Source organism: Cavia porcellus, unplaced genomic scaffold (assembly GCF_034190915.1).
Source record: "Cavia porcellus strain 051 isolate PalLab524CR breed Dunkin Hartley unplaced genomic scaffold, mCavPor4.1 scaffold_17, whole genome shotgun sequence".
In the NCBI taxonomy this organism is placed as follows: Eukaryota; Metazoa; Chordata; class Mammalia; order Rodentia; family Caviidae; genus Cavia; species Cavia porcellus.
The window spans coordinates 34,540,582-34,550,107 of NW_026947500.1; positions in this window are offsets into that span (position 1 = coordinate 34,540,582).

Consider the following 9,526-nt stretch of genomic DNA (forward strand, 5'->3'; position numbering starts at 1 on the left):
TGGTAAAGATCACAGAGCCAAGTGACAACGTGTATATGTGGAGTCAGGCCTGTGCTGATAGGAGATTTGGCTTGGCCACCAGCTAGGAAACCCTTTCCCTGCTCCAGGCCACTGCTGCCATCTCTCTGAGAAGCCAAAAAAAAAAAAAAAAAAAAAAAAAGACATATAATAGAGCAAAGACCAAGGACAGAGTGGATTCCATTGCTGATATTTCCCAAGTCCCCAAATCTCAATGGGCTGTCACCAACACAGCCAGTCTTCCTAGAGATTCTTCAAAAGTCACAGAGATTGTAATTTTGGTCCTGCCATTTTCCCAAAACCATGGCAGATATCCATCAAGCAGTCATTTCTCTGGAAGTTTGACGAGCCATCTGTCACCATGACAGTTGTGGCTTCCCTTGATGCCAAGATTGCTCTTATAGATATTTGCCCTGGACCCAGCAGGCTCAAAGTGGGTCCATTCCTGTAGCCACTGTGGACGAGTCCACCATGTAATCTCTCAGCAGATCCCACTGCCTTCTGCTACTACTAAAAATCCTCCAATAGGCCTGTGAAACGCAGGACCCACTTTTCTATATAAATAATATCCTCTTGGGTCAGTACAGGAGGGTTCCCTGCTATCTCCCACCCATGCTATAGAACAGTTCTCCATAAAACCTTACTTGCTTGGGTGGTTCTGTTGCCTGCTTGTAACTTTCGAGTAGAGTGGACTAAGCAGATTGTACTAAAAGGAGTGAGTGGGCAACACAAGAGGCTCCTATAGCAAGGACTGGAAGGGACCAGTGACAATCAGCAGTATTTGGTATGTGGAGATCTTTAGTGACTTCAGGTAGCCTGAGGTAGATAGTGGAAACTACTGGAAGAGCTCCAGAAAGCCACCAAGGGGCTGCTGAGGAACTGATAGGGATGACTAAAAGTCACTAAGGGCAAGGACACTAAGAGCTGAACACAGAAGAATGTGACACCAAGGACGATGAGCTACTGGCATTCAAAGACAAAAACTGCTAACATCAAAAGAGCAACACTTTGATAATTCAAGACATCCAACAAATTGAGTAAAGAATCCTCAGCTGATTGGGACAACACCATGGCTGTTATAGTTCTCTTTTGAATGGCCTGTATGTCTCTAATTTTGGCAATGAACTTTCAATGTCTTTACTATCAACATAAGTTGAAAATAAATATCACAAATACGATTCATTCATGACTTTTAAAAATGAAAAAAAAGAAAAACAGCTTAACAAACTTGTACCAAAGTGATCTTCCTCAACCAGATAAAAGACATAAGCAAAAAGTACAGTGAACACCCAACATGATAGTGAAAGACTGAATGCTTTTCTCTAAAGGTCAAGAACAAAGCAAGATGCTTGCTCCGGCCTCTCCTATGTGACATTGTCCTGGAGCTTTCCAAAAGTCAAGCCAAAAAGGCAAAAACTAAAGAAACAGAAGGCACACAGATAGGAAAGGAAAAGTAAAATTTTATTTGTAGATGATATGATCTTATAGAAAATCTTAAAGAATCCACCAAAGAACTTTTAAAATTAATAAATGTGTTCAACAAGGCCATATGATTTAAAAATTAATATTTAAAAAAAACAATAAACAATCTCAAAATAAAGAATGAATTCCACTTACAGTAGCATAAGAAAAGAATAAAACAGAATAAATTTAACAAAAGAAGTACAAGCTTTATGCAGTGAAATTACAAAATTCTGCTGAGGGAAATGAAAGAGCATCTAAATAATCAAACAGGCATTTCATATTCATGGACTGGAAGGCTCAGTATTGCAAAGAAGGTAACTGTCTCCACACTGATCTTCAGACTCCATGCAACTCTAACCACAATGTCAATGGGCTTTTTTGCAAAAATCGTCATGCACATCCTAAATTTTACATGAAAATGCAAAATAACTGGCATAGCTAAAACAATTTTTAAAAAGGAAGAACAAGTTTGATGAACTTTCATTTCCTTATTTCAGAATTATATTATTATAATATATTATTATATTATATTATTATAATAACACTAATCAAAGACAATAGGCTATTATCAAAATTTGGATCACTGGAAGATAACTGAGAATTCAGAAATAAATCCTGGTATTTACAGTCAATTGTTCTTTGACAAATGTGTAAAGTAGTAGATTGAAAAATTTTTCAAGCTGCTCAATTTGTAATAGGACAATTAGATACATGCAAAAAAAAAAAAATAACAAAGTTGGATCCTCAGCCTGTACCATACACAAAAATTAACTCAAGTGAACTATAGACAATATAAAGCCCAGTGACAATATAAAAGCTAAAACACTAACATTTTTAGAAGAGAAAATAGATGATGGTTATGCACATGCAGAAGATTGAATCTTGATCCGTATCTCTCACCATCTAAACTAAAGTCAAAATGGATCAAAGCTCTAAGTATTAAAACAGAAAATTTGCTGGAAGATAAAATAGGTAAAACTTGTATACATAGACTTATGTAAGGATGTTCTAAATAGACCGTCAATTGCATAAGAAATAGCATCAAGAATCAACAAATTTAAATTGTATTAGATTTAAAAGATTCTGCATAGCAAAGGAGACAACATACAGAATGGGGGGGGAAATGTCAGCCACTGCGCTGAGACAGAACTAGTATCTAGGTAATATGGAGGACTCAAAAAACTCAGATACCCAAAATAAAAAAACTCAATCAAAAAACAAGCAACTGAAACTAATGGGCTTCCTAGGAGAAGAAATGCCAATGGATAATAAACACAAGAAAAAACTGTTCAACATCTCTGGCTATTAGAGTAATGTTCGTTAATTAATTAATTATTTTAGTTCAACAAACACCATTAAGCACTCAACAAGACAAACAATAGATTAGGAGAAAATACCTGCATAACAATCAAGCACTTGCATCCAAGGTTTGAAAGGAATACTTATGAATAATTAAGAAGGGGCTGGGGTTTAGCTCAGTGGCGGAAACACCTACCTGGCAAGCACAAGGTCTTAAGTTTGATACCCAGTACCAAAATAAATAAATAAATAATAAATAAATAAGAAAAAGACAACCCAATTGAAATATAGGCAAAGGATATGAAGAGATATTTCACAAAATAAAATATATGACTGGCTAATAAGAACATCAAAAGATGCTCAACATCATTAGCTATCAGTGAAAGGCAAATGCCAACCCACAAAATTCATGCCACAAATCTACTAGAATGGCTACAGTGAATAAGACAGACAGCAAGAGTCGGCAAGGTCAGTGAGAAATGATAACCCTCATACACTGCGGGCTGAAATGACAAGTGGTGCACCCACTTTGCAAGTTCGGCAGCTTCTCAAAATTTAAACCTAAAACTACCGTATGACTTGGCAATTCATTCCTACAAAGCTATCTATGAGAAATGAAAATATATCTACACAAAAACTTGAATATGAATGTTCGAGCAGTATTATACATAACAGCCCCAAACAGAAACAACTATACATCCAACTGATGGATAGTTAGTACATCCATAAAGAGTGAAATTCAGTTTGGCAATAAAAAAGGAATAAACTACTGACACTTGAGGCGTCGTGGGAAGACTTCAAAAACAGTTTGATGAATAAAAGAAGCTAGATATAAAAGGCCATAGATTGTATGACTCCATATAATATATGTTATAAAGAACAGCAAGTTTATTTATTAAGACGGCTGGGGATGGGAATGGGGATTACTCCTTTTAAGGTATCATGGGTCTTTTCGTAGTAATGAAAATGTCCTGAAACAATTAAAATGGATTTATGATGAAGGTTGCATCTCTTGGTAAGATAACTGGAAATTATTGAATTGCATGTTTGAAACTGCAGAATTTTTTTCTTTTTGATATTGTGGTAAAAGGTATGTCGCACCTTTCTATTTGAACTATTTTTATGTGTACAATTTTGTCACATGAAGATGTGCACACTATTCTTGCAACCATCATCACCATCCCTTTCCAGAACATTTTCCTCTTCCTTCCCTGCAACTCTGTACCCATTAAAACACTAATTCCTCCTTTACCCTACTCTCAGCCCCTAGAAAACATCATGGTATGTATGTTCTATGAATTGGACTATTCCAGGTACTGCATGTAAAATAAATCATACAGTATTTGTCCTTCTTCATGTTGATCCATATTGTAGATTTGTTGAAATTTCCATTTTTAAAGGGTAGAGAGTATGCACTCTCTAGATAGCTACCACATTTTATTTATCCAATGATAGTCATTTGGGGCTGTTTATATTTTTTTGCTATTGTAAATAATGCTGTTATGAATATTGTATAAATATCTTTTTTTAAAAATTTTTTTCTGGCTTTTTCATTTTTATCGGTACCAGGGATCAAACTCACGACTGCCTGCTTGCAAGGCAGGCGCTTATGCCACTGAGCTAAATCCCCAGCCCCAATAAATATCTTAAAATAGGTAGGTTTTATATGTATCAATAGTTATTTTATTTTTGTCCTTTTGAAACAGGGTCTCACTATGTGATTCAGGCTGGCCTTGGGCTCACTTTGTAGCCCAGACTGGTCTCGAACTTGCAACAATCCACCTGCCTCAGACTCCCAAGTGCTGGCATTACAGGAATGCACCATCATGCCCGGCTCAATAGTTATATTAAATACCAATTTTCAAAATGTAGAGTATGATAGATACTATTATTCTAAACAATGAATGGTGTATTTGTTCTATGAAGGACTGTACAAAATTAAGTAAGTTAGGGCGCTGAGAGTATAGTTCAGTGTTAGTGCTTATACTTAGCATGTATTGAAGGCCAAGATATAGTCCCCAATGCTTCCCCCAAAATTCAGGTTAACTTAATTAAAAAGACATGTTTTGGGGTTTTAAAAGAGGAAAAATACCCAAAAAAGTCCAAAGAACAAAGTAATAATGGTAATTCCACTTAGAGATGACCACTCTACTTTGCAAAAACTGACTAAATTTTACTTACTTACTAAATTTTAATTTGGCTTGAAATTAGTAGAAGGAACTGAAATGAAGAAGTTGGTAACCCTCAGGTATTTATTCATAACAGAAATATTTATTCTTAAACCATGGTTCAAAGGTTAAAAAATAAATTGTCAAAAGCTACTGAAGTTGAGTTGAGATACATAGTTTTTCTATGTATGTAAATTCATGGTTTCAATGGCCACAGTTTAATTCCCCAGGAGGACCACTGTTTTTACAGAAATTACAGGATGTTTTTGATTTTTAAACAAATAAAGTCCTTGAATTTTCAGATGGAAAACAAAGGAACAAACTTTAAAACCTGTTCACGATGAACATCTAACAGAAGCTAGAGAGTGACTAGTTTTTAAGTCAGATAACTACAGATGTCGAATCACTTACTATAAAAAAGCAAGACAAAGTGACTTTTAACTAGCATTGCAAATCTAGGGAGGCTATACATGAATTCTGAGTATGTCAGCTCTGAATGAACTGATTCTTGGTTTTGGATTTATCTGTACCAGCCTGAATTTTCTCTTAAGAGGAGTGGAGTCTTTCCATGTTTTTTTGTCTTTTTTTTTTTTTAATTTTATTTAAAAGGAAAAAGAGAAAAAACAAAACAAAACAAAGCGGTGTAAGGGTACAAGTAATACAAAGCTACAAAAAAAACCAAAAAAACAAACAAAAAAAAAACAGTAAGAAATCACCAGTTAATAGATAACACATTATCGTCTTAGAGATAGTTGCTCAAGTTGTTTTTTTTTTTGTCTTGATTCACCATAAAAGTAATTATTTTCAATTTGGAAATAAATATTTGAGTAGCATATCCTTTCAAAGTCACAGCGAATAATTGTTTAACAAGTCCACACAAGAACTAGTTGACTTTCTATAAGAATGTGCCTGTGTTTCATTTTGCTAGTTTAGATCCCACATACTCTACTGTGAAGTTATGTTAATTTGTATTTTTCTACTGGATTGGGAAAATTCCCCAAAGATTATGACTTTATTATCCCGAAGGACATTAATTCAATCAGCTTTGTAACCTAGTAATCTTACCCTAACATTCCTTTTTTGGTCTTGAAAATGCTTTTCCTGTTGGATTGTAAGTGGTTTTACAATTTGTTTTTACGTTGTTTGCTTTTTTCAGAAACGGTCTTCTACGTAGTACATTGTAGTCAACACATCTTGAACTCAAGGTAATTCTCCTGCCTCGGCCTCCTAAGTGCTGGGATTTCAGGCATAAGACACACACACACCCAGCTTATATCAGTTTTACCATCTGAGGGTTAAGTCATAAATTAATGAGCAACCAAATAAAACCTTTGACATGCCCTTTCTTTTTCTGCATGGGTCATGCATTTGCCATTTTACCAATTGGACTTTGATAGCTTATGTTTATATCTTGACTCACGCTGTCTCTTCTCAGCTACTGTGATTACTCTGCAGGCACAGCGGAGTCTACAGTGTGAATTTCCCACCTGTCCCTCTGAGTCTAACTTAGAGATGCTGGCTTTGGGCCTGGAGACCCACATTTGACAAAGCCCCCATGTGGTTCTGGTAAAGAGCCTTATGCCACTGGGTTTCAGGTTTCTGAGGGGATGCAAAGGGCTGGGCTTAAAAGTTGAGACCCGGGATAGACTGAAACCCGGCAATTCATTTTCCTGAACTTTGGCCTGGACGAGGGATCTCATACATGACCAGAAATCTGTATACAAGGTCACAGCCCAGGAGCTTGCCAGCGGTCAACTCTTTACTGATGCTACCTAACTAGTGGTTTTGTATGTCTTGACCTAATAACTCTTTATGTGTTTCCAACTTGAAGGTGATTTGGCACCAAATTTTGAATATCACAATTGGGACGACACAGAATTTATATCATTTGAGGAAAGTGCTTTGTATCCTTCATCAGATTTAAAACAAAAGTTTCAGGACTTGCTTTCCAGAAGTAACACATCACATACAACTTTTTGCATATGATCTCAAGGAAAATTCTGGTCCCCTTCTAGGGCCAGGGACTCAACATTAGTCCTATTTCACAACTTTCTTTCTGAAGATAGTCTTCAGGAACAGAGGTTTGCTGCCACCTACTGTCACATGCTTAAGCTGTGTTTGCTGCCAGTGTCCTAGTCTGGTGTTTTGCAGAGCTGTCATTTTACAGTAAATGACAGAGTAGCACAACTCTGGGCTGAAATGGGCACTCCAAACCTCTTTGGGTTTAACCTGCACATTGCACTGAATTGTCATTTAGTGCAATTTAGGGGAGAAAACTGTGCTTCAGTGGAACACTATTCATTGTCTAGATTCCTCCATACTCTTCGGGTTTATTGGTTTTGATTCTAAGGCAACTTAGTTTACAACTGTTCTGTAAATGACAATAACGCAAAAATAATTGTTCATAGAGATGCAATTATTCAGGTACTGGTGACTGAACTCAGGGGCTCCCTATCACCGAGCAATATCCCTGTGTCCAGTCTTTTTTTGTTTTGATAGTTGCCCAGGTTGACTCTGAACTTGTGACGTTTCTGCCTCAGCCACCTGAGTAGCTGGTGTTATAGTTGTGCCCCACTGACCCTGGCTGTCCTCTTGATTTCCTTTCTCCGCTGGGGAAGAGGCTACTTTTGCTTCCATTTGTTCATTTATTTCAATTTTCTGGCCTATAAGGTCTCTTCTTTGTTTTCTCCTTTAGACTGATTATAACACCTGCTTGGTCCCCTCATTAAGAATTTAATAAAATCTTTAACACAGGCTCAATTTGATATCTGTGAGTCAGAAAATTATCCTTTAATAAAGGCCAGTTTCATATTGGCTTTCTCGTTCCCATTCAGAGAACTGGTTTTTTCCTTGAAAACTCAGTCTAAGGAGATGCTCACCCCCTGCAAATAATCTTTTGGGATATTAATTTCCCATTCTTTTTCCTGCTGCTCCATTAAAACAGGTAATATTCCACCTTATGGTTCTAGGAAAGTTACATGAACAGTAAACAAGGAGCACATCAATAGGGCTTTATTTTTACTTTTTGGTGGTTCTGGGAGTTGAACCCAGGGCCTTCTCACTGAGTGATGGCTATTTAAAATTTTTATTTTCAGATTAAGTCCTTGCTAAGTTGCCCAGGCTGGACTCGAACTTCCATTCTCCTGGCTCAGTTTCCCAGAGTGGTGGGACTATAGGCATATACTCACAGGACCTCTTTATATGTTTTGTTTGTTTCCTAAAGCTTTAGTCTTTAAAATAATTTGGAGACCTGGAGAGGATGTAAATCTTCAAGAAGGCAGTGACTTCCTTTCACAAAGCAACAAGTTGATCTCCAGTGGAGGGGAGAGTGGAATGGTGGGACCAACAGGACCAGGCACTGAGAGGCCAATCCACAGGGGCTGACCAAGGGGAGCCGAGTGCCAGGAATGAGCATAGGTAGGACCAGGAGGGCGCTAAAGATAGGAACCCGAAGGTCAGTGTTGGACTCCTTTGTGGCCTGAAGGCCCTTTACAGTGTTTGTGTGTATAAGAATGAATTTGGCTTCTAACTTCTGGAGCTACTTTAAGTACCCCAGGTCTTAAGAGGCAAATTATAATCTGATGGACTCATTTATGTTTCTAGGCTATATTTTCAAAGTGAAACAGAACAGAAAACATCAGGATATATCAAATGTAGTGAAATCAAGTGTCTCCTAAACATTTTATTTCAGTTGCAGCAGAGTACATATTATTTTTGTGATGTAGCTATGTAATTTTACTGTAGAGAAAAAATTACAACTCTAACCCTAAAGACATAAACATAGTCAAATGCAGTTCTATAAGCCTTGCTGTACAAAAAGACAGCATTTTTTGAGGTGGGACCCAGTGGTAGAGGTTCACTGGGGGTGAGCCCATAGGTGGTGTTAGGACCCTACCCCTTCCTGTCTCTGTTTCCTGGGTGCCATACGGCTGGATGACCATGTGGTCCTAGCATGAAGCACTGTGCAGCCACAGGTACAAACCTGCAGGGTCACGAGGCCATGGACTGAGCTGTCTGAACCCATGAGCCAGAGTAAACCTTTGCTCCTTTTATGCTGATTAGCTTAGTACTTTGTCAGTCATGGAAAGCCGACTACCACACCTGCACAAACAAAATTACTATAATTACGCATCATTTCCTGTAAGGCTATGGCACTTTATGAGATAATCTTGTCCCTGCTGGCCCTATGATGAATCTCAATTTTAAAAATGTGTTAACTGTATAACAGCCATTCATAGAATGAACTAGATGTAAAGTGTTCAGAAGCTAACCCCAAAATGAACTCAAACTGTAAATAGTATTTATTATGAGATTAATAGCACTGCTCTTTTGGAAGTTTAAAAGTAAGGTGGCATTTTATAAAGCACTTACCTGTCATACCGTAAGCTTTGTACCCTACTCGTGGACTTGAGTCTGTTTTGGAAGAGACGTGGATTACCTCATAGAGTTTTCTAAAATCCTTTTAATGGCCTCATAGTTGTGAGGCAGGCTTAATGTAAAAACCCACTTGTGAAGTCAGGGACAAAACAGGGGCAGCCACAGACAGCCCTGGAGTTGGGAAGTTTTGCCTGTTGGAG